General features: G+C 42.0%; 1 pseudogene; it reads left to right on the forward strand.

Annotated features, from left to right (window-relative positions):
- Window positions 1–17,813: 17,813 nt before the first annotated feature.
- Window positions 17,814–19,853, forward strand: LOC138737277 (phosphoserine aminotransferase pseudogene; annotated as a pseudogene).
- Window positions 19,854–23,023: the final 3,170 nt, after the last annotated feature.

Below are 23,023 nucleotides of genomic sequence, written 5' to 3' on the forward strand. Positions count from 1 at the left end.
GGGAGGGAGGCTTACCTGCCATAAACCTTCCCCCTCATCATGCATGCACCTGCTGGCCGTGCACGGCCTGCAGATTCCAGAACACTGCATTTAAGAGGTGACCTTGCTGCATGTTAATTTGTCTTCCAATTGGCCTCCACCCCCAAATAGAGGACAAATTTAAGTCCGGCCAGAGATGGTGCCAGATGGAGGACAGAGGGCTCAAAAGCTGAACTGTCCAGCCTAAAACCAGACATATGGCCACCCTACCAAATTGCCCCCCCCTCCCTTCCAACACCTACTCCCATCCAGGATTACACGCCTGGTGGTCGATGATGGACCACATAGTCCCTGAAGGGGTCAATGGTCTATAGGCATGCAAGTTCTGAGCTACAAATAAATAGTCATTGATGTCCAACTTCTGTCAGCTACTGCACTTACAAAGATTTATCTTTTTACTTACAAAGATTTATCTTTTTAATGGTAGCTGATAATGCTCAATTCTCTCTGGTTGGATTAATTCATAAAGAAATGGAGCTTGTAATTGGGATTTTGCTCTACAAATTCTTATCCAAATAAAATTTCCAAACACACTTGATAAATAGAGAATTGAATCAAACGCAACTGAAATGTTCCTAAATGCTGCCTAAAGATATACTCAACCAGTTAGTTGGCAGCAGATATTATAAGGAATTAATACAATTAATTATCAGCAAATATATTTACCAAATTATATAGTACAAAGAAGCAGTTTTCATGATTTCATAATACTGAAATAGTTGGTTTAGGTGAAATTATTTTATTTATTTCAAAGAGTACAGTCCAATTTACTTTGAGTTCTCTTTAGATGAAATTTATCTTCTAAGCAATCACACCCAGGGATGTTGTAAACAGTTCTGGAAACCACAACTTAGGAGGGATCTCCAAGCCTTAAATAAGAAAATGGCTGAGAGTGTGAGTAATGGGATAACAGGCATGTGGAAAGAACATACACAAAGGGATTCGAGGCACTGCACAATATGTGAATCAGGCTCATCTTTCAAAACTTCATCTTCCCTGAAATTAGCTTAGATCAACAGATATCAAGTGTGATACAATAAATCTAGCAAAGATGTTTGAATTCATGAAACAGGGATGTAATATGTGTAGGTGAGTGTGTGGGTAGAGAAATATGTGTAAGTTACAACCAGTAAGGAGATACAGTTAATGGGATCAAAATGTCAGGATTGAACTAAATACCATTTTGGAATAAATGCTGGCAGTTGCTTGATTGCATATCATTCAAGAAGACTCTGAAGGGTGTAGTCATAAGTGAAAGTGCACCATTAAGAATCAAACATCCAAACAGTATAACTTTTGATATCTTATTATATCAGACACGGCTGTGATTTGAGAGTGGATGAAGTCTCACATGAGGGTGCTGTGAAAATTTCAAGGGGCATGTTAATTGTGCACCCACTGAGATTATTAGGATCTACATGTTTAACTTGCACAATTAGGGACCAAAGGAACTGGTTGGTAAAAATGTAAGTTGGGGGAACATAGAGGCAAAGGTGCCACCTCCAAACATTCTCAAATCAAGTACTGCACGGTCATTTAGTAGAAGGACTGATAAAGAGATAAATCAGGTAAAACTATTTGATATGCTGGATATTAGGGTTTAGATTAGAATCCAAAATAGTCACCAGCATAGAACTGGTGCTTAGAAATGCGACATACCTTTACCTCTGACCTTCTGGCCTTTGTCTCACCCTTCCCTGTCTCCTCTTTATTTTGGCTATCTACTCTCTCCACTCTCAGTCCTGATTCAGAGCCTTGAGCTGAAATATTGACAATTCCTGTCCCCCACAGATGGTGTTGAACCTGTTGAGTTCCTCCACCAGTTTGTTTGTTCACCAGATTCCAGCATCTACAGTCTCTTGGGCCTCCAAAAGAAAATCATTAGATCTGTAACAAACCTCATGTGTGGCTGATTACACAATATAGCTACAAAAAAAATTAAATAAGCAGATAGAAAGATGAGATCAGGACTGACCTTTTGCCTACTTGTTATCCATTATGCCTCAAATATTGGGGATAATATCAAAAGTTTCCTACATTTCTCTGGCAGGTCTTTCACTGGTTTCCCACCTGGGCCCCAAGCTTCACAGCACAACTTCCACAGCTCTTTACTGTGTTGTTATCACCTGTTTTCAATATCTGTCCTATCATCCACTCCAATGAAGAAATCATTTTACAGCTGACGCACATGGTGGATCCATCTCCATCATCTTCTGATAATGACAGTCATCATACCTCTTTGGGTTCACTGATCAAATAGGTTTGGGGATTGTTCTGGGACAAATGGTGCCAAGGACATTTCACAAGGTGTTTTATGAAATTATTACAGGTTTGAACTGTCATATATATGCTGTTGTTCTCAACTTTCTATAGAAGGTGCACAGCTCTAATAAACCTTGATGATGCCTTTAATGGTGTACTTCAATGACTTCCAAGCTATATATTGATTGAAATCTGCTCTTCAAGTTGAATTAGATATCTGTGAAATATTCACTCCAAGCAATGATAATCTAAGAGGATTACTTTTGCAGAAAGACTTTACTCTTCTGATCTCACATTATTTTCTCACAGTGTTGCCAAATTTTATGTTCCCCACAGCCAATACTTGATGTTACATAATCTTGTCTGGCCTCCACCTGGTGTCATCTGAATGCATCACATAAAACTTAACCTGAAGCTGACAGCTCGAGTTCAACTGCTGGAATGAATAGAATCATTCATTCATTGTGTTTAATAATTGACGCCATTGAACCAGTCAGAATAGTCTCTAATAAAATATGAACAGAAAGTGATGGAGATACTCAGAAGGTCCACAGCTTCTGTGGAGAAAGAGAAAGAGTTAACATTTCAAGCCAGTGACTGAGCACCTTTGAGAAAAAGGAAAGGTTCTGACAAAAGGAATTTGATCTGAAACATTAACTATATGTCTCTTTCCACAGCTGCTGCCTTCCTTATTGAGTTCTTCTTTATTTCAAATTTACACCATCAGCATTTCTTTTATTTTAAATTATTGAAAGACTCAATCTTTATTGACCTGTTTTCACTCCATCTGAATGCCTCCAAACACTGAGCGCTCCCTCTTGAAAATAAAAGAAAACCTCATTCACCAATCTCCACTGAAAACTCAAGAGTTCACCTCACCTACAGCTTGAAGTGTTCCTTCAACATTTGTGCCCAACTGAATTTTACCCCATCTGTATGAGATATTTCAAATGCACAACCTGGCCTTGGAAAGGCCCACTTCATAGTATTAAACCTTTTTTAAAAAATTCCTCAAACTAATATCATTATAATCCTTGTCAGGCATGCAATGGATGCTGTTCGACATTCCCATTTGATCTCTTGATTCTCAGATTCTATGAGTAGTGTTACTCTGAGTCTAACGTTTTCACCAGTTGTTCCTTTCCAAAAAGACAGACATTGCAGACTTTCCTGTTTAATGTCAAAATAATTATAATGAATTTATTCTCATATACATTGAACAAATGTATACTGTATATGCACCAAAATTCTAATATTTCCTGGTGTTGTAGCAAGGGAGTGCTGATGGAAAGAAGGGAGATTTTGAATATCTGGGGTGCAAAACATGATTTATCTAATCACTGACATTTGAGTTAGAAACTTGCATCCACCAAATTCACAACATGGTAGTTTCAAATTCTGTTCCACTTGCAAAGTACACAAGTGTACTGGAGAAACTCAACAGATTACATAGTATCCAATAGGAAGGGAATTTTTTTAGTTTGAGTAATCTCATAATACCTCCTTTGACCTCCTTCCTTTACAACCGTGTAACATAGGGTACAGACATCACAGGCACCAGCCTTCACTCCATCGAGGACATTCAACAAGAGGTGGTGTCTTAAGAAAGCAGCCTCTATCCTCAAGGATCCCCCACCCACCACCACCCAGGCCGTGCCCTCTTCACTCTGCTACCAACATGGAAAAAGGTACAGGAGCTTGAAGGCGGACACTCAGCAGCACAAGGACAGCTTCTTCCCCTCTGCCGTCAGATTTCCGAATGAACAATGAACCACAGACAGTTCTCCACCTTGTCTTTTAATTTTCTTGCACTATTTTTATTTATTTTGACATGTGGTTTATATAAAATGTTTGCACCATGACGCTGCCACAAAACTACAAATTTTGTGACATTCAAGACAATAAATTCTGATTCGGAAACACAGGAGTCAAGTACATGTTGCTCAAATAATCTGGATTATTTTAAATAAGTACATATGCATATCTAAAATAGATTAGATAGAGATTTTAGATATATATTTGGATCAAATATTGGTCCAACGCAATACTGTATCATGATAATTCTTTCTTTCTTTGGCTTGGCTTCGCAGACAAAGATTTATGGAGGGGTAAATGTCCACTTCAGCTGCAGGCTCGTTTGTGGCTGACAAGTCCGATGCGGGACAGGCAGGCACGGTTGCAGCGGTTGCAGGGGAAAATTGGTTGGTTGGGGTTGGGTGTTGGGTTTTTCCTCCTTTGTCTTTTGTCAGTGAGGTGGGCTCTGCAGTCTTCTTCAAAGGAGATGCTGCCCACCGAACTGTGAGGCGCCAAGATGCACGGTTTGAGGCGATATCAGCCCACTGGCGGTGGTCAATGTAGCAGGCACCAAGAGATTTCTTTAGGCAGTCCTTGTACCTCTTCTTTGGTGCACCTCTGTCATGGTGGCCAGTGGAGAGCTCGCCATATAACACGATCTTGGGAAGGCAATGGTCCTCCATTCTGGAGACGTGACCTACCCAGCGCAGTTGGATCTTCAGCAGCGTGGATTCGATGCTGTCGGCCTCTGCCATCTCGAGTACTTCGATGTTAGGGATGAAGTCGCTCCAATGAATGTTGAGGATGGAGCGGAGATAACGCTGGTGGAAGCGTTCTAGGAGCCGTAGGTGATACAGGTAGAGGACCCATGATTCGGAGCCGAACAGGAGTGTGGGTATGACAACGGCTCTGTATACACTAATCTTTGTGAGGTTTTTCAGTTGGTTGTTTTTCCAGACTCTTTTGTGTAGTCTTCCAAAGGCGCTATTTGCCTTGGCGAGTCTGTTGTCTATCTCGTTGTCGATCCTTGCATCCGATGAAATGGTGCAGCCGAGATAGGTAAACTGGTTGACCGTTTTGAGTTTTGTGTGCCCGATGGAGATGTGGGGGGGGCTAGTAGTCATGGTGGGGAGCTGGCTGATGGAGGACCTCAGTTTTCTTCAGGCTGACTTCCAGGTCAAATATTTTGGCAGTTTCCGCAAAACAGGACATCAAGCACTGAAGAGCTGGCTCTGAATGGGCAACTAAAGCGGCATCGTCTGCAAAGAGTAGTTCACGGACAAGTTGCTCTTGTGTCTTGGTGTGAGCTTGCAGGCGCCTCAGATTGAAGAGACTGCCATCCGTGCAGTACCGGATGCAAACAGCGTCTTCATTGTTGAGGTCTTTCATGGCTTGGTTCAGCATCATGCTGAAGAAGATTGAAAAGAGGGTTGGTGTGAGAACGCAGCCTTGCTTCACGCCATTGTTAATGGAGAAGGGTTCAGAGAGCTCATTGCTGTATCTGACCCGACCTTGTTGGTTTTCGTGCAGTTGGATAACCATGTTGAGGAACTTTGGGGGGCATCCGAGGCACTCTAGTATTTGCCAAAGCCCTTTCCTGCTCATGGTGTCGAAGGCTTTGGTGAGATCAACAAAGGTGATGTAGCACAAACTCCGGGAGATCCAAAATGAGTGGTGGACTAGCCTTGCCAAACGAACCCAGCTCAGCGCGGACATTGGCGACTTCAGGGGTTTTTACGAGGCTCTAAAGGCTGCGTATGGCCCCTCACCCCGTCCAAAGCCCGCTGCGCAGCTCAGACGGCAAAGTCCTCCTCAGCGACAAGATCTCCATCCTCCACCGATGGTCAGAACACTTCCAATCTCTTTTCAGTGCCAACCTCTCAGTCCAAGAATCCGCCCTGCTCCAGCTCCCTCAACAGCCCCTAAGGCTAGAGCTGGATGAGATTCTCACCCGGGAAGAGACATTTAAGGCAATTGAACAACTGAAAAGTGGCAAAGCAGCAGGTATGGATGGAATCCCCCCAGAGGTCTGGAAGGCTGGTGGCAAAACTCTGCATGCCAAACTGCATGAGTTTTTCAAGCTCTGCTGGGACCAAGGAAAACTGCCTCAGGACCTTCGTGATGCCATCATCATCACCCTATACAAAAACAAAGACGAGAAATCAGACTGCTCAAACTACAGGGGTATCACGCTGCTCTCCATTGCAGGCAAAATCTTCACTAGGATTCTCCTAAATAGAATAATACCAAGTGTCGCCGAGAATGTTCTCCCAGAATCACAGTGCGGCTTTCGCGCAAACAGAGGAACTACTGACATGGTCTTTGCCCTCATACAGCTCCAAGAAAAGTGCAGAGAACAAAACAAAGGATCATGATAATTAGTGTTTCAATAATTACCATTCAAAATTCTAGATGAAAGTATACAGTAAAGAACTGAACAGTAGGACCCTTAACAGCATTGATGTACAGGGGGATCTGGGGCTCCAAGTTCACAGCTCCCTGAAAGTGGTTACCCAATTAGGTAGGATGGTAAAGGTGTACAGCAAGCTTGCCTGCATTGAGTGGGGCACTCGGTACGATTAAATCAGTCATTTCGGAGCTATATAAGCTGCACTTGGAGTATTTAGTGTATTTCTGAATACCCTATTACAGGAAGGATGTGGAGGCTTTGGGAAGGGTACAGAAGAGATCTACCAGGATGCTGCTTGGATTGGACAACATGATCAGTTTTATCCAACATTGGAAGAGCGTAGAAGGTTGAGAGTGGAATTGATAGAGGTATTTAAAATTATGAAGGAAATAGATAGAGTAGATGTGGAATAGGTTCTTTACCCTGAGGGTAGGGGGTGGATTGGAACAAGGGGTCATAAGTTAAGGGTTAGGGGGCAAAACTTTAGGAGTAATATAAGAAGATGCTTTTTCACTGAGAGAGTGGTGGCTGAATGGAATGATCTACCAGAAGAAGTAGTTGTGGCAGGGTCAATTCTGTCATTTAAGAGGAGGTTGGATGAATACATCGATGTGAGGGGATTGGAGGGTTATGGTCATGAGAGTGGGAAGGTAGAACTAGTGGAGTTTCACGTAAATCGGTGCGGACTAGAAAGGTCGATATGGCCTGTTTCCGAACTGTAAATTGCTATATGGTTATAACAGTAAGGAAAGGTTGGACAAATTCAGGTTGTTTCTCTGGATATGAGGTTGTGGGGAGACATAATAGAAGTGTATAAAATTAGGATGGACATGGGTAGGATAACAGTCAGAATCTTTTACCCAGGCTAAGAATGTCAAATACAAGAGGACATATGCACGGTATTTTTTTTAAACTGAGAGTGGTAGGTGCCTGGAACAGAATGCTAAAATGGTGAAAGCTGAAAAAAATAGCAGCATTACTCCTAGTCAAAGGAGAAACAGAATAAGTGACTTTTGAAGGAAGAAGACCACTTCTACTGTCTCTTTAAGAAAAGAGGGCAGTTCAACCATGTCTTTTCCTATTTGGGCACTTCGATTTACACTTGTCTGGATTTGTGAAATCATCACTGAAGAAAATAGCCATTTTGCTGTCTCTTTGGAAAAGAGGACAGATTTATCGTGTGGACGCATATTACAAAATCTCCATGCAAGAAGGAGATAATCATTCCTATGAAGAAACATTGCTCTAAAATGAATTTTACAAAATAAATTTGTGAGTTTTAAAAAGTTCTGATGACTTAATGTTTCAACGTACTTCATTATTGTTTTTGATCAACAATTTTTTAAAAATTGATTCTTTACATTTACTTGCATTTGCTTTTGAACAGCAGTAGACTGAGTTTCAACACAAAAGCTTTCTGAGACTGAATTTTAAAATCATCTCTCAAATCAAGCTTAAACTGTAATGGCTTGGGTTTTAACACATAAATACATTTGTGCATATTGGGGATAAGTTTAGAGTTAAATTTAAAGTTAAGCAAGAAGTGTTATGTTATTAATAATTTTTTTTTAATTGTTTTACAATAATCATTATCTTGGTTACAGATCTAGCTCATAACATCACCTTACAAAAATAAAAATAGTGCACAAAAAAAAAATCAAAGCATGAAAGTGTCTTTAGTTCATTGATCATTCAGGGACCTGATGGCAGTGGGCAAGAAGCTATCCTTGTGCCACTGAATGCTCATCTTCAGACTCTTGTATCTTTTTCCCCCGATGGTAACAGAGTGAAGAGGGCATGGCCTGGTGAGTGGGGCTCCTTGAGAATAGAGGCTGCTTAGGGGAAAGGAGGGGTCTGGAGGGAGTCTTTCCAATTCCAAAGAATAATCAGGCACAGGAGATGGCATATAAGTATCTCCAAGATTGTTAACATGCTTTCCTCCTGCTTAGTAGAGCATGTTCAATATATGTATATCAGCTGGACTTCCTTTCTGAAGACAATAACACACTTATAATTTTTGCTTATCATTTCAGCATCTGAGGAGCTATAATAACACAGAATGAAACCATTTCCTCACCAATAAGTGATATATTATGTAAGAGTGGCACCACCAGAAGAGAAAGAGGAGAAAGCAAAAGGAAATGTGTTGTTGAAATGGAGCCACTAAGCACCAAGTTGGAGAGAAGACTGTTGGTGCTGGAAATGGAAGTGAAACACAATCTTCTGGAGGAACTCAGCAGGGCAAGCAGCGTCAATGGGAGAGAGAAGGGTTCAAATTGAAACACTTTATCGAGATCTCAACACATCCTTGATATAGGCTTTCAGATGAAAGGATCAAGCATTTTTTTCTCCTATGAACACTGCTTGACTTGCTGTGTTCTTCCAGCAGATTGTGTTTAACGGAGAGGATAGAATCAACTAGTATAGAGATATATGTTCCTCCCAAGGAAATACCATGCATGTGAGTGCTTAAGTTAGATTGAAGGGAATGTGCCAGTTATCCAGAGGTGGTACATCAGTATTGTCCAGAAGGACACGAGTGACGATGATTCAGAGATGCATCTCAAACTCATGTAGCCTAAAGAAGAGCCAGTGGTACATCACTTCTGATCTAGATAGGGCATTTCTGTGCCAGCTCTTTAATATTTTCCACAGGACAATGCCTAGTGGAGCAGGTTTCCTCATTAATTGAGATAAATGGCAGAGCTCATCCAAAGTCAATGTGCCTCAATTGAGTCTTAGCATGTTACAATCAGCTCTGTTCATTTGCTCCCCTGAACAGGTACCTGCAAAAAAATCGAGATCTGCCAGCTACAAACAGATGGTTCCAATCCGGGAGAAAATTGCTGTCATCTGTGATCATGTTGGTCTGAAATGATCAATTTGTAAATTATTAGATACATAACCTTTTCTATGAACTGCAATAAATATTAGCTGCACAGTGAATAATATCCAATATGTGCTAAATGCAAATTCTTACTATATTTTTGACCTTCCCCATAGAATTGCTCTCACAGCCCAAAAACGTAGGTTGGTAACTTAATTGGTCACAATAAATTGTCCCTATTGTGTAGGTGAGTAGTAGATTATGAGGTGAATTGGGAATGTGAAATGGGATGAGTGAAAAATCAGTGGAAATTAGTGCTTTTTAAAAAAATATATATTTTTCACACAATGAACCATATTAATCAAAATACACACAAACATTTCCCTCTTGAATATACAGTGTCATTTTCCCCCCTCCTTTCCCTCCCTCCTTCCCACCCCCCTCCAAACTCATTAAACGTTCAACGTATACAATACAATAAACCCATTAAACAATGTCATCACACAATGAAAATAACCAAGAAAATTGTGTCATTACACACTGGATCAGTTCATTTCGACATCTTCTCATTCTATCATTTTAGGGGGTGGAGTTCCGTGGTAGGTCCTCTCTGATGAGTTCCATGTACGGTTCCCAAATTTGTTCAAATAATGTGACTTTTAAATTATATGTTATTTTTTCCAATGGAATACATTTATTCATTTCTATGTAACATTGCTGTACTCTCAGACTCTCTTCTGATTTCCAAGTTGACATTATACATTTTTTTGCTACAGCTAAGGCTATCATAATAAATCTTTTTTGCACTTAATACCTGAGAAATTAGTGCTTGATGGTCAATTTGAACTTGGCGAGCCAAAGGATAGATTTCAAAGCCACATGATTCTATAACTAAACAAATAAATGCAGGTAATTGTAGATGGGGTCAAACTGCAAGGCTGCTACAATTGGTTTTTCAATATGAGACCTTAAGTTAAAGATTGGTTTCATCCTGTTAAATGTAACAAGCCAATAGATGTATGCTGTGCATACATAGATGCAAAGCAAATTCAATTGTTTAACGGACACAATAAAAACTATGCATAAATTTGGTGAGACATATTTTAAAAGAAAATTTTCAGTGCCAACCGCTCAGTCCAAGAATCCGCCCTGCTCCAGCTCCCTCAACAGCCCCTAAGGCTAGAGCTGGATGAGGTCCTCACCCGGGAAGAGACAAATTTGGAAAGAGGGGGAGGGTTAGGGGGGGAAGTGATGTTGATGAATGAATGGAAAGGGTAGAAGATCATAAATCAGACCATCTAATCCAATGGTTCTCAACCTTTTTCTTTCCACTCACATACCACTTTAAGTATTCCCTATGTCAGAGGTGTTCTGTGATTAGTAAGGGATTGCTTAAGGTGGTATGTGGATGGAAAGAAAAAGTTTGAAAATCACTGTTTCAATCGTACCTAATTGGCTTGTTATACACAAGGTTTCATAACTCCAAAGGAAACGGGCCAATGACAATTTTTCTCAAACAAAATATTTCTGTAACAATTGGGTCTAGAGCAGCGATTTTCAACCTTCCCTTCCCACTCAAATACCACCTTAAACAATCCCTTACTTATCACAGAGCATCTATGGCATAGGGATTACATAAAGTGGTATGTGAGTGGAAAGAAAACGGTTGAGAACCACTGATCTAAACATAACGGGAGAACAAAGGAAATACTTTGTGACAGATTATGTTGTATTTGTATATGTTTTTGGGAGATAAATTGGGGTAGGTTTTTAGTGTAGATCTCACTTAAAATACCGGAGCTCTGCTCAAGCCAGAGAGGGTGCCTCCTGGGGTCCTATGCAAAAACTTTGGGGAGTGCCAAGAGACCACTAATGGATTGTTATTTTGAAAGGCAACAGATGAAAGAGATCGGAGGAGTAGTTCAGAGCCGCAGGCTGTCTCGGAGTACAGCTTGGTGTTTAAGAGGATCATGTGGTTTTGAAATCAGAGAGCGTCAAACAGACTTTTCTCTGAGAGAGAGAGAGAGAAAGAGAGGCAACGAGGAAGAGAAAAAGAGGCAGAGATTATGGATTATGCATTATATGAACAGGAAGGACATTTTTATTGGTTAAAAAGTGAATAGTTTTAATAATTATAGAATTATAATTATTTTAGCATATCATCATGGATTCACTAATGGTGGGGCATTTATTCAAGCATTTTGCCTTGTTTTTCTTATATATGTTGGAATGGGATTTTACCAGCTTATGTCAAGCTGGATTGGAAAAAATGGGTTCCTTGACTGAGTTATATAAATCAGCTATTCTCAACGGGGTCCTATGCAACCCCCCCAAACAAACAGGCCACAGCACATTTAAATAAAAGCTTTGTTTTTTTTCCGCCTCATAAATATTTTTATGTCGTTGGTGGAAGAGAAGTACGGAAGAAACTAAAACTTGTCTGCTTCACATGGAAGGGGCCAATAAATGTTGAGCAATGTCCTGGGGAGGCCATAGGCAAAGAAAGGTTGACAATGGCTTCAAAAAATACTTGGCTTAGTGGATGACTTGAGGTTCTTGGGTATTTTAGCAAAAGATGAGAGTAATAAGAATTACTTCATATGTTGCAAAATTACAGTTTACAAATGTGGTTAATAATGTTTTCTACATTCCCACACCTTTACCATACGTCAATTCTGTTTGAGAAATTATTCCTTTTGAGATTCCAAGCCTCATTTTCCTCCCAGCTGGTGCCGTCAGCCTCACTTCAGTCTCCAGTGTTTGTTTTCCTTCTGCAACTTTATTGTGTTTTTCATTTATTTTACAATTATTTTTATGCCACTATCTCTTAAGTAGCTTGGGGAGTGATTGCTTGAGAATTTTATTTGTTACAGCACACGAGTTTGACAACTGTTGTCTTCAACTGAATATTAAGTTAGCAATCCCATTGCTTTGATAAATATTATGACCATTGACAGGTTTTAATAATGACGACGTTCTCAAGGCATTCAGAGGTGGGCAATAAACGTTGGCCTTTATCAATAATCACATCTTAAAATATTAACAAAAGATGAATGATGAAAATAGTTGCACTGAGATGTACTACCACTATTTCACATTAATATTTAGCTTAGCCTAATTCACTTTTAATAAATTATTCCAGAGCAATTTTTAAATGTGATATTTAAGAAGTCACAAATCATAGCTTTCAATTTTTTGTACCATACTATTTTAACCATTTTATTACAGTGTAACTGCCTCAGGATCTTCGTGATGCCACCATCATCACCCTGTACAAAAACAAAGGCGAGAAATCAGACTGCTCAAACTACAGGGGAATCACGTTGCTCTCCATTGCAGGCAAAATCTTCGCTAGGATTCTACTAAATAGAATAATACCTAGTGTCGCTGAGAATATTCTCCCAGAATCACAGTGCGGCTTTCGCGCAAACAGAGGAACCACTGACATGGTCTTTGCCCTCAGACAGCTCCAAGAAAAGTGCAGAGAACAAAACAAAGGACTCTACATCACCTTTGTTGACCTCACCAAAGCCTTCGACACCGTGAGCAGGAAAGGGCTTTGGCAAATACTAGAGCGCATCGGATGTCCCCCAAAGTTCCTCAACATGATTATCCAACTGCACGAAAACCAACAAGGTCGGGTCAGATACAGCAATGAGCTCTCTGAACCCTTCTCCATTAACAATGGCGTGAAGCAAGGCTGTGTTCTCGCACCAACCCTCTTTTCAATCTTCTTCAGCATGATGCTGAACCAAGCCATGAAAGACCCCAACAATGAAGACGCTGTTTACATCCGGTACCGCACGGATGGCAGTCTCTTCAATCTGAGGCGCCTGCAAGCTCACACCAAGACACAAGAGAAACTTGTCCGTGAACTACTCTTTGCAGATGATGCCGCTTTAGTTGCCCATTCAGAGCCAGCTCTTCAGCGCTTGACGTCCTGCTTTGCGGAAACTGCCAAAATGTTTGGCCTGGAAGTCAGCCTGAAGAAAACTGAGGTCCTCCATCAGCCAGCTCCCCACCATGACTACCAGCCCCCCCACATCTCCATCGGGCACACAAAACTCAAAACGGTCAACCAGTTTACCTATCTCGGCTGCACCATTTCATCAGATGCAAGGATCGACAATGAGATAGACAACAGACTCGCCAAGGCAAATAGCGCCTTTGGAAGACTACACAAAAGAGTCTGGAAAAACAACCAACTGAAAAACCTCACAAAGATAAGCGTATACAGAGCCGTTGTCATACCCACACTCCTGTTCGGCTCCGAATCATGGGTCCTCTACCGGCACCACCTACGGCTCCTAGAACGCTTCCACCAGCGTTGTCTCCGCTCCATCCTCAACATCCATTGGAGCGCTCACACCCCTAACGTCGAGGTACTCGAGATGGCAGAGGTCGACAGCATCGAGTCCACGCTGCTGAAGATCCAGCTGCGCTGGATGGGTCACGTCTCCAGAATGGAGGACCATCGCCTTCCCAAGATCGTATTATATGGCGAGCTCTCCACTGGCCACCGTGACAGAGGTGCACCAAAGAAAAGGTACAAGGACTGCCTAAAGAAATCTCTTGGTGCCTGCCACATTGACCACCGCCAGTGGGCTGATAACGCCTCAAACCGTGCATCTTGGCGCCTCACAGTTTGGCGGGCAGCAGCCTCCTTTGAAGAAGACCGCAGAGCCCACCTCACTGACAAAAGGCAAAGGAGGAAAAACCCAACACCCAACCCCAACCAACCAATTTTCCCTTGCAACCGCTGCAATCGTGTCTGCCTGTCCCGCATCGGACTGGTCAGCCACAAACGAGCCTGCAGCTGACGTGGACTTTTTACCCCCTCCATAAATCTTCGTCCGCGAAGCCAAGCCAAAGAATGTTATATCATAATTTATAGCTGTTTCTTTTAAATTATTCTAATAATTTCTGCAAATAATTGAACAGCGTGGCCTCTGTTTAACCACACTCCGCAGTTCCCTAACATCTACTGAGTAAGTCCTATCCTGCTTCCTCCTCCCAATGTCCGGCACCTCACAGTTCTCTTCATTCCTGTCTTCCTCGCTGTCCATTACAGCCCAACCTTAGTGTCATCTGCAGATCCAATTTTAATGGGTGACTCACAAAAATACTTATATTTTTCTGTTCTGACATTTCTTATTTTATAAATGCAACTATATGTTATGTAAATTGGAAAAAAAAAGTATTCCATGGATTTTTGAAATGCATTTATGTAATCAATTTTGCATATAAAATTATAATTATTACCTGGAAATGTGTGTTTTTCACATTTGTTATTGTAAAAGCCAAAGGCTCGTAGTTTACTGTTGTTGGTTTGGATGTGGGCGTCGGTGGCATCCCGGGTTCTGGAAGCATTCGATATCTTCCTGTGCACATGTGCTATGGACTGGGGGATTGGCGCATGCACAGAGGTTGCACACGGTTGGGGCAGTTAGCTAGCTGCATTGTCTGTAATGGCGGGATAGATGGTGAATGAGTGAGGCTCCGATAATTTCTATTGACCATTACCATGGATTTGTGGATATTAGACATTGACTGTTATTGTTAGTGAGCAGGTCACAATATTCTCAGGACAGTTACACGTTTATGTTATCAAAGAGACTAGTCATTACTGTTGGTCACATTAGCAAGGACATTGTCATTACCACATTACAATGACCATTACCATGTTATGAATCCTTTTATGTTCACTAATAAACAATTTAAAATGGATCAGGACTACATTAAGAGTTTATTTGAGCACATCACAGTAAAGAGCCCACTTAGCCTCCGAGTGACTTTTTTTTATGGATAGTAGTCGCTACATTTTAATCAATAGAAAATATTGAATAGCATTGTTGCAACAGACCCACTAATTAGAGATATTAAAGACACCCCAACAGTGAGCAGAGATGTGGGGAGGTCCAAGTCACAACCTCGTCCAAGAATAAAAGGAAGCATCTTTGTCACAGTTGCAGATAAGAAAAATGATAAAGGAACTAAGGAAAAGGAGTGTTTGCCTGCCATGAAGAGCTGTTTGTGCTGAGGAGGTTGGCCTGTTTTGGAAAAGAGGGCACATAGGGAGAAAATCACTTTCCTCAAAGAAAATGGATTATGTTTTGACTGTCTGTGTAAAGGACACATCAGCAAAAGCTGCAGAAAGTGACTCCGCCACAACATCTGTGGTTTAAAGCATCCCAGAACATTGCTGCACATCCACCAGAGGAAGAAGAAAATGGAAAAGGAACAAGTGGAAAGAAAATAAGCATCTGGAAACAGCCTCTGTTCTGACAAGTGGTCTTACTGGGGCCAGTGAAGAGAACTGCAAACTCTCAAGAGTGCCTGTACAAAACATACTTGTGCATTTCTTGACCCTGGTAGAACTACATCATTTTGTACAGTGGGACTAATGAATAAGCCTAATCTTCAGGGAAGTTGTTCGAGGATTATGTTGAGAACCATGGGTCGAAGGAAGGTTAGTGATACTAGCATTGCTTCAGCCCTAAAGCAGCTATTTTTGTGATATCCCAGGCGCATACACCCAGAAGACTACTCCTGTGCACAAAGGGAACATCCCACACCAAAACAATTTGGTGGTCTCATCTAAGGAATGTTCATCTCTCTGAAATTGAGTCTGAGATAGAGTTGCTGATTGGCTCAGGTGTACCAAAGGCTCTGGGACCACTAAATGTACTATGGAGTGTGGGAGATGGACGTTACACTGTCAAAACCATGCTTCGTTGGATGATTAATGGACCATTCAGAGGAAAAAAATGATAATGCGCAGGAGATGTCAGTGACAGGTGTCAACAGGATATCAGTTGTGAAACTTGATGAGCCGTGGGAACAGCCATTCAGGACTGATTTTCTTAAGTGCCTCGGCCACGACCAAGAACCTTCAAGAGAAGATAACCAGTTCTTGGATTTCGTCTCAAAATCTGCCAAGATAGTCGATGCCTATTATTGCATTGGTTTGTCTTTAAAGGGGAAGTTCTATGAAGCTGTTGGTTAATCCCTTGGACACCAAGTCTGATCTGGAAGTTCCAACAACGCGTAGCATCATGGATCTTGAGCTGGATCTGTTCTTCCTCATCCTAATCATGAAATGTTGGATGTGGGTTCCTTAATCCCTGATGCACAATTTATTTTCAGTGATCCAATAGCCCATTTTTCATCTGCTGAAGGTGATATTGTTGAAATTTTAAAATATAGCCTGTGGTGATATGACCCTGAATATAAACCTGAGCCGGCCCCTCCTGAGCCACTCACACGGGGAACCACCAAGGCTTGAACTGGTGTTCAGACATTGACTGGAATAAAGCCTGTGGTACAGTCTTTTGAGTTTTGTACTTGCTTGCTGCTACCTCAGTGCACCACATAGCCAGAAAGACATGGATGCTGCAATGCGAGCTGTAGAAGAAGAGCTTGCTGTCCAGGAATGGAAACAAAAGCATGAGGAAAGCCTTGCACAGAGTGCAGAGATGGAAAAAATTGTTGATGAATATGCTAAAATTGGTTGTCAAGTGATGGTGATCTATGACAAAAAGAATGAAGAGGCCAAGGTAGACCTGGAGAAAGTAACAAAAAAGAATGAAGAGGTCAAGGCAGACCTGGAGAAAGTAACAAAAAAGAATGAAGAGGTCAAGGCAGACCTGCAGAAAGTAACAAAAAAGAATGAAGAGGTCAAGGCAGACCTGCAGAAAGTAACAAAAAAGAATGAAGAGGTCAAGGCAGACCTGGAGAAAGTAACAAAAAAGAATGAAGAGGTCAAGGCAGACCTGGAGAAAGTAACAAAAAAGAATGAAGAGGTCAAGGCAGACCTGCAGAAAGTAACAAAAAAGAATGAAGAGGCCAAGGCAGACCTGGAGAAAGTAACAAAAAAGAATGAAGAGGTCAAGGCAGACCTGGAGAAAGTAACAAAAAAGAATGAAGAGGTCAAGGCAGACCTGGAGAAAGTAACAAAAAAGAATGAAGAGGTCAAGGCAGACCTGGAGAAAGTAACAAAAAAGAATGAAGAGGTCAAGGCAGACCTGGAGAAAGTAACAAAAAAGAATGAAGAGGTCAAGGCAGACCTGGAGAAAGTAACAAAAAAGAATGAAGAGGTCAAGGCAGACCTGGAGAAAGTAACAAAAAAGTATGAAGAGGTTAAGGCAGACCTGGAGAAAGTAACAAAAAAGAATGAAGAGGTCAAGGCAGACCTGCAGAAAGTAACAAAAAAGAATGAAGAGGTCAAGGCAGACCTGGAGAAAGTAACAAAAAAGAATGAAGAGGTCAAGGCAGACCTGGAGAAAGTAACAAAAAAGAATGAAGAGGCCAAGGTAGACCTGGAGAAAGTAACAAAAAAGAATGAAGAGGTCAAGGCAGACCTGGAGAAAGTAACAAAAAAGAATGAAGAGGTCAAGGAAGACCTGCAGAAAGTAACAAAAAAGAATGAAGAGGCCAAGGTAGACCTGGAGAAAGTAACAAAAAATAGCAACACTTAAAGAGATGAATTCAATTGAAACATTGTTTTCTGAGTTGTTTAAACAATTTGAGAAACAAAAGAAAGTACAGGAATGGATGTGTTGGATTCAGGATCTTCATTACCTGAGAGACTTTAAGGTTGACAGATTCTTCAAAGCCACAAACTTTGGAATGGTGACATCTGCTCAAATGCATCCTTTTGCTGATGTGTGTGAGGACGGTTACGGAACTGTTGGTTACCTGTTACTCCATAATAACCATAGTCTGAAAATGAGCAAATGTAAGAAGAATTACCCAGATCTAAATTGCATTGTTAGCACCTATGGTGCAGATGAATTGAGGCTGTCCTATTAATTCCCCTGTTGTAAGAGCAGACGTCTTCCTACCTTGGTACAATGCATATAGATTCCTTATTCAGAATATCCAGAGATGGCAGAGGAAAGATGATATTCAATTTATTTTTAATGTAAGTACATTTGAGAATGGTGTCAACATCAATGGTAAATGGAAATTTTCCTTTACACAATCCCAAATTCAATTTTTCAAAGCAGAAATGGGAGGACACAGACTCTACACTGTGGTGCTCAGACTAGTCAAATTTGTGGCATGCTCACGAACGGGTATGTGCGAATGAATCATAGAATGTTAAAGGATGAAAATGGTAATGAGAATTTGGAAACAGCTTTGGAAACTTTATAAACGTTACTGTGAGTTTGTGTGGAATAGCTGGACCCTCTCAACTGGAGGGTCAGACTTATGGGTCCTCATTTGCCTGCAGAGTAAGACCAGCCCAGGGAACGTGCGGACTAGAAGGGCCAATATGGCCTGTTTCCATACTGTAATTGTTATATGGTATGGTATTGAGGCAGCAGTCGCTCAAATGCAGCCAGTTATTGAACTTGGAAGAGTGATCTGAGGCAGAAAGACCCCTACTGTTAAGTATACTTTACACACCAGGATTCAGAAGGACAGAAAGAGCTGTTCGATTCCAGAGGGCTTGGAATTAGGTTTCTGGAAATGAGCCAAAGATCGGCAGACTTCATCAAAATTCTCAACACTGCAGAAAATGACCGGCAAGAGCAACTAAAAATTCCTGAAAACTACCAAGTGATCTTTCTCTCGGGAAGTGGTACTGGATAGTTCAGTGCTGCGCTGTGCCTTTGAAATCTCATTGGACTGAAAGAAGGGAAGATTGCAGATTGTCTGGTTACTGAAGCTTGGTCTGCCAATGCAGCCAAAGAAGCAGAGAAATATGGGTGTGAAAATTGTGCTCCCCAAGCTTGATGCTTACAGAACTATTCCTGATCCAACCAATAGGAATTTGAACCTGAATGCCTCTTATGTTTACTTATTGTGCCAATGAGACTGTTCATGGTGTGGAATTCCCCTATGTCCCAGACATCAACGGAACTGTGCTGGTCTGTGACATGTCCTGAAGTTTTCTTTTAAAGCCAGTGGATGTAACAAATTTTGTTTTGATGGTGCTCAGAAAAATATTGGATGTGCTAAGGTGACTGTGGTAATAATCAGAGAGGATCTTCTGGGATATGCACTGAAACAATGTCCAGTCATTTTTGACTAAAAAATGCAAGGGAGTTGCAGTTCTCTATCCTACAGCATTTACATTATCGGATTGGTCTTGCAATGGATCAAAAAGTCTGGGAGTGCTGAAGCGATGGGCCAGAACAGAACTGTGAAATCAAAGCTGATTTATGGTGTAATTGATGGATGTGTCTCTGGCTGCCTCAACCTGTAGAAGCACAATGAATATTCCAATACGCATTAGTAATGGAAATAGGGACAGCATTCTTGGAAACAGAGTTTCTTAACAAAGCTGCTAAAAATAACATGCTATTGTTAAAGGGCAACAGGTCTGTTGGTGGAATTCGAATTTCCTTGAATAATGCTTTGACAATGGAAGAAACCCAAACACTGGCTGAGTTTATTTTGTTGTTTTTGGACCTTACCCCTTACCCACTACACAGACTACAAACTTTACTATTCCAGAGTGGTGGTAAATACCATTCTTTTCAAGACAATGTGCTGGTAACCTTTGGCCTATGAAGAATGCAGGAAGAAGATCAACATAATGTTGGAATTTACTGTTTTGATTGTTTTTTATAATTGTGTAATTATTATCTGAGATAATAATTAGGAGCCAGTGTAAAAGCCAAAGGCTTGTTGTTTGCTGTTGTCAGTTTGGCTGTGAGCATCAGTGGTGTCCCCGGGTCTGGACTGAGGGTTGGCGCATACGCAGGGGTTGCAGGCGGGTGGGGCAGTTAGTTAGACCATGTTGACTGTAATGGTGGGACAGATAGTGGGTGAGTGAGGCTCTGATATTTTCTGTTGACCGTTAACATGGATTCATGGACGTTATGGATAGTGGTCACTATACTTTAATAAAAAAAAGTAATTCGGAGGTTAAGTGAGATTTTTCCTGTGACGCATTCAAATAAATACTTATTGAAGTCCAGATGCATTTTAAATTGTTTATTAGTGAACACAAAAGGACTCATAACGTGGTAACAATCATTGTATTGTGTTAACGATAACATTGTTACTAATGTGACTAACGGTAACGACCAATCTCCTTGGTAAAGAAACGTGTAACATTCCTGGTAATATCGTGATGTCCTTGGTCATAATAATGACCACTGTCTAATGTCCATGCATCTGTGGTAATGGTCAACAGAAAATATCAGAGCCTCATTCACCCATTTACACACAACACAGGCTAACTAACTGCCCCAACCGTGACAACCCCATGCATGCGCCAACCCCCAGTCCATGGCCCACGCACACTGAAAGACGTCGAACGCGTGCAGTCTCCCAAACTCTAGACGCTACATACAGCCAGACTGACAACAGTAAACAGTAAGCCTTCAGCACTTAGTTGTTTTTCTGTAAAAGAGCAATTTTTTTTCCCTTGAAGCACATCTTCATTAACCAATACATTAGAGACCAAAAAGTGAATGCATTTAGCTGGCTCCGCACAAACAAAGTAAATTACAAGAAAATTGCTCCAAACTGTCAGATTTGGAACATAATTGATTTGAAAGCTTTTCAATATTTTCAATTGCATTCATTCCTGGCAACAAATATCCAGAGGAAGGCGGACAAATTGATAAAGTTAGTAAAGAAGCATGCAAAATGCTGGGTCAGGGTAAGGACATTACATGATCATATCTGGTCCCAGGTGGATGATTTATTTTGGATTCTTCGAGAATTTTTTCTATGACAGAATCTGTTCTTTAGCCTATCTGATTCTTTTCGATGTTGAGAAATGACTCACTGTAATAGATGCAACAAAGGATATGGAACTAGACTACTGAAGACATCTATTCATGACCAGCGTGGGCCATGCCCCCCCAAATAAGTTATTGATCCCCCACCCACCCAACCGCAGGCCAAGCCTTTTGCGCAAGCGTTTTATTAATTAAGTGAAAACCTTTTTGCTAAATGAAATAAAAACAAAAATACGAAAAGAAAAATGTAGACAAGTGCAAGGTGCTGCATTCCAGAACAAAAATAACCAAAATAGGACATATGTGGTTAAGGGGAGGGGACTGAGGAATGCAGAGGAACAGAAGGATCTTGGAATTATGGTACAGAGTTCCTTGAAGGTGGATTCCCACATAGACAGGGTGGTTAAGAAGGCATATGGTATGCTGGCCTTCATAAATCATAGCATAGAGTGTAGGAGCTGGGAAGTGATGCTGCGACTGTTTAAGGCATTGGTGATTACACGCGGTCAGACCGAACCGCTGAAAAGTCAGCACATGAAGTTTAAATAAATATTGCTGCTGCGACATCAGAGCTCACTGTCTATGTCTCCAGTCTGTTCACTCGCTCGCATCCAGGATGCTACATTTGGTGACCCCCGATGAGTCTCCAAGTTCTGCAGACTTGCTACATGGATCCTGCAGCAGTCGGTGCCATAGTGCCCAAGCTACCCACGTTCTGGACCAACCAGCCCCACACCTGGTTCGGCCAGGCAGAGGCCCAGTTCCAGCTCAAGCAAATCTTCTCAGACTCCACCAGGTACTTCAATGTTGTCAGTTCCCTCAATCAGGAGACTGCTACCCACGTGGATGACATCATCCAGATGCCATCGGAGGAGGGTAAATACCTTTAAAAACCTCCTCATAGCCACCTTCAGTCTCTCACACTGTGATAGTGCAGCCAGGCTCTTGCATCTCGACGGTTTAGGGGTCCGCATGCCCATTCGCCTTGATGGATGAGATGCTGCCACTGGCAAGGACATCAGCCCTGCCTTATGTTCGAACGGGCCTTCCTGGAATAAATGCGTGAGGACATTTGCCTCCTGTTCACTGATGTCAATTTCAGTGACCCTAGGAAGGTGGCTGCTAGGGCCGACGTCCTCTACCGCATGAAACGTGAGAATCCAGAGGCCCTTCACCGATTAATCAAACTGCCACAGCAACCGCCCCGCAAACCGAGCCCGCCAGCAGATAAGCGCCCCTCCTTCCAGCCTCAAAGTTCCATGGAGACTTGGAATTTGGTGCTTCTACCACCAATGCTGGGGGTCGGAGGCATGAAAATGCCTTTAACCCTGCTTGTTTCAGGGAAACGAGCAGGCCAGCTGCCATTAGTGGCCGTGACGGCTGGCCAGAGGAAGAGCCTGCTCCGTGTGTGGGACAGCATCTTGGGCCGCAGGTTCTTGGTCGACACAGAAGCCAAGATAAGTGTCATTCCTCCCAGTTCCCTTGAGACGCACACGAGACAGTGTGGCCCCACCCTTTGTGCAGTCAACAAATCTGCCATCTCCACTTTCAGTCACAAATGCATTCCCCTGCATTTTGGAGATATGTATTTCCATTGGAATTTCACCCCGGTCACAGTCGACAAGCTCCTGCTGGGAGCAGAGTTTCTCTGGGCGCACTCCCTCCTCGTTGACCTGCAGGGCAGACAGCTGGTACACGCAGAGATGTTTCAAATCATCCCCGTTGGAATGTCAAACATGCAGGCCACTCACCTCAGTGCAGACGGCTACAAATGGCTGCTCACACTTCCTTGCTGAGTTTCCAGCTATTCTGTGCCCACAATTCTCAGCTACTCAGCCACCCCATAGGGTGCAGCACCACGTTACAAGGGTCTACCCATCCACTCCTGGGCCCACTGGCTGGCACCCAACAAGCTCAAGCTCGCAAGGGAGGAGTTTGCACACATGGAGGAGCTGGGCATTGTCCACAGGTCAGACCCTGTGGCAACTA

This window comes from Narcine bancroftii, chromosome 6, assembly GCF_036971445.1.
Source record: "Narcine bancroftii isolate sNarBan1 chromosome 6, sNarBan1.hap1, whole genome shotgun sequence".
Taxonomy (NCBI): Eukaryota; Metazoa; Chordata; class Chondrichthyes; order Torpediniformes; family Narcinidae; genus Narcine; species Narcine bancroftii.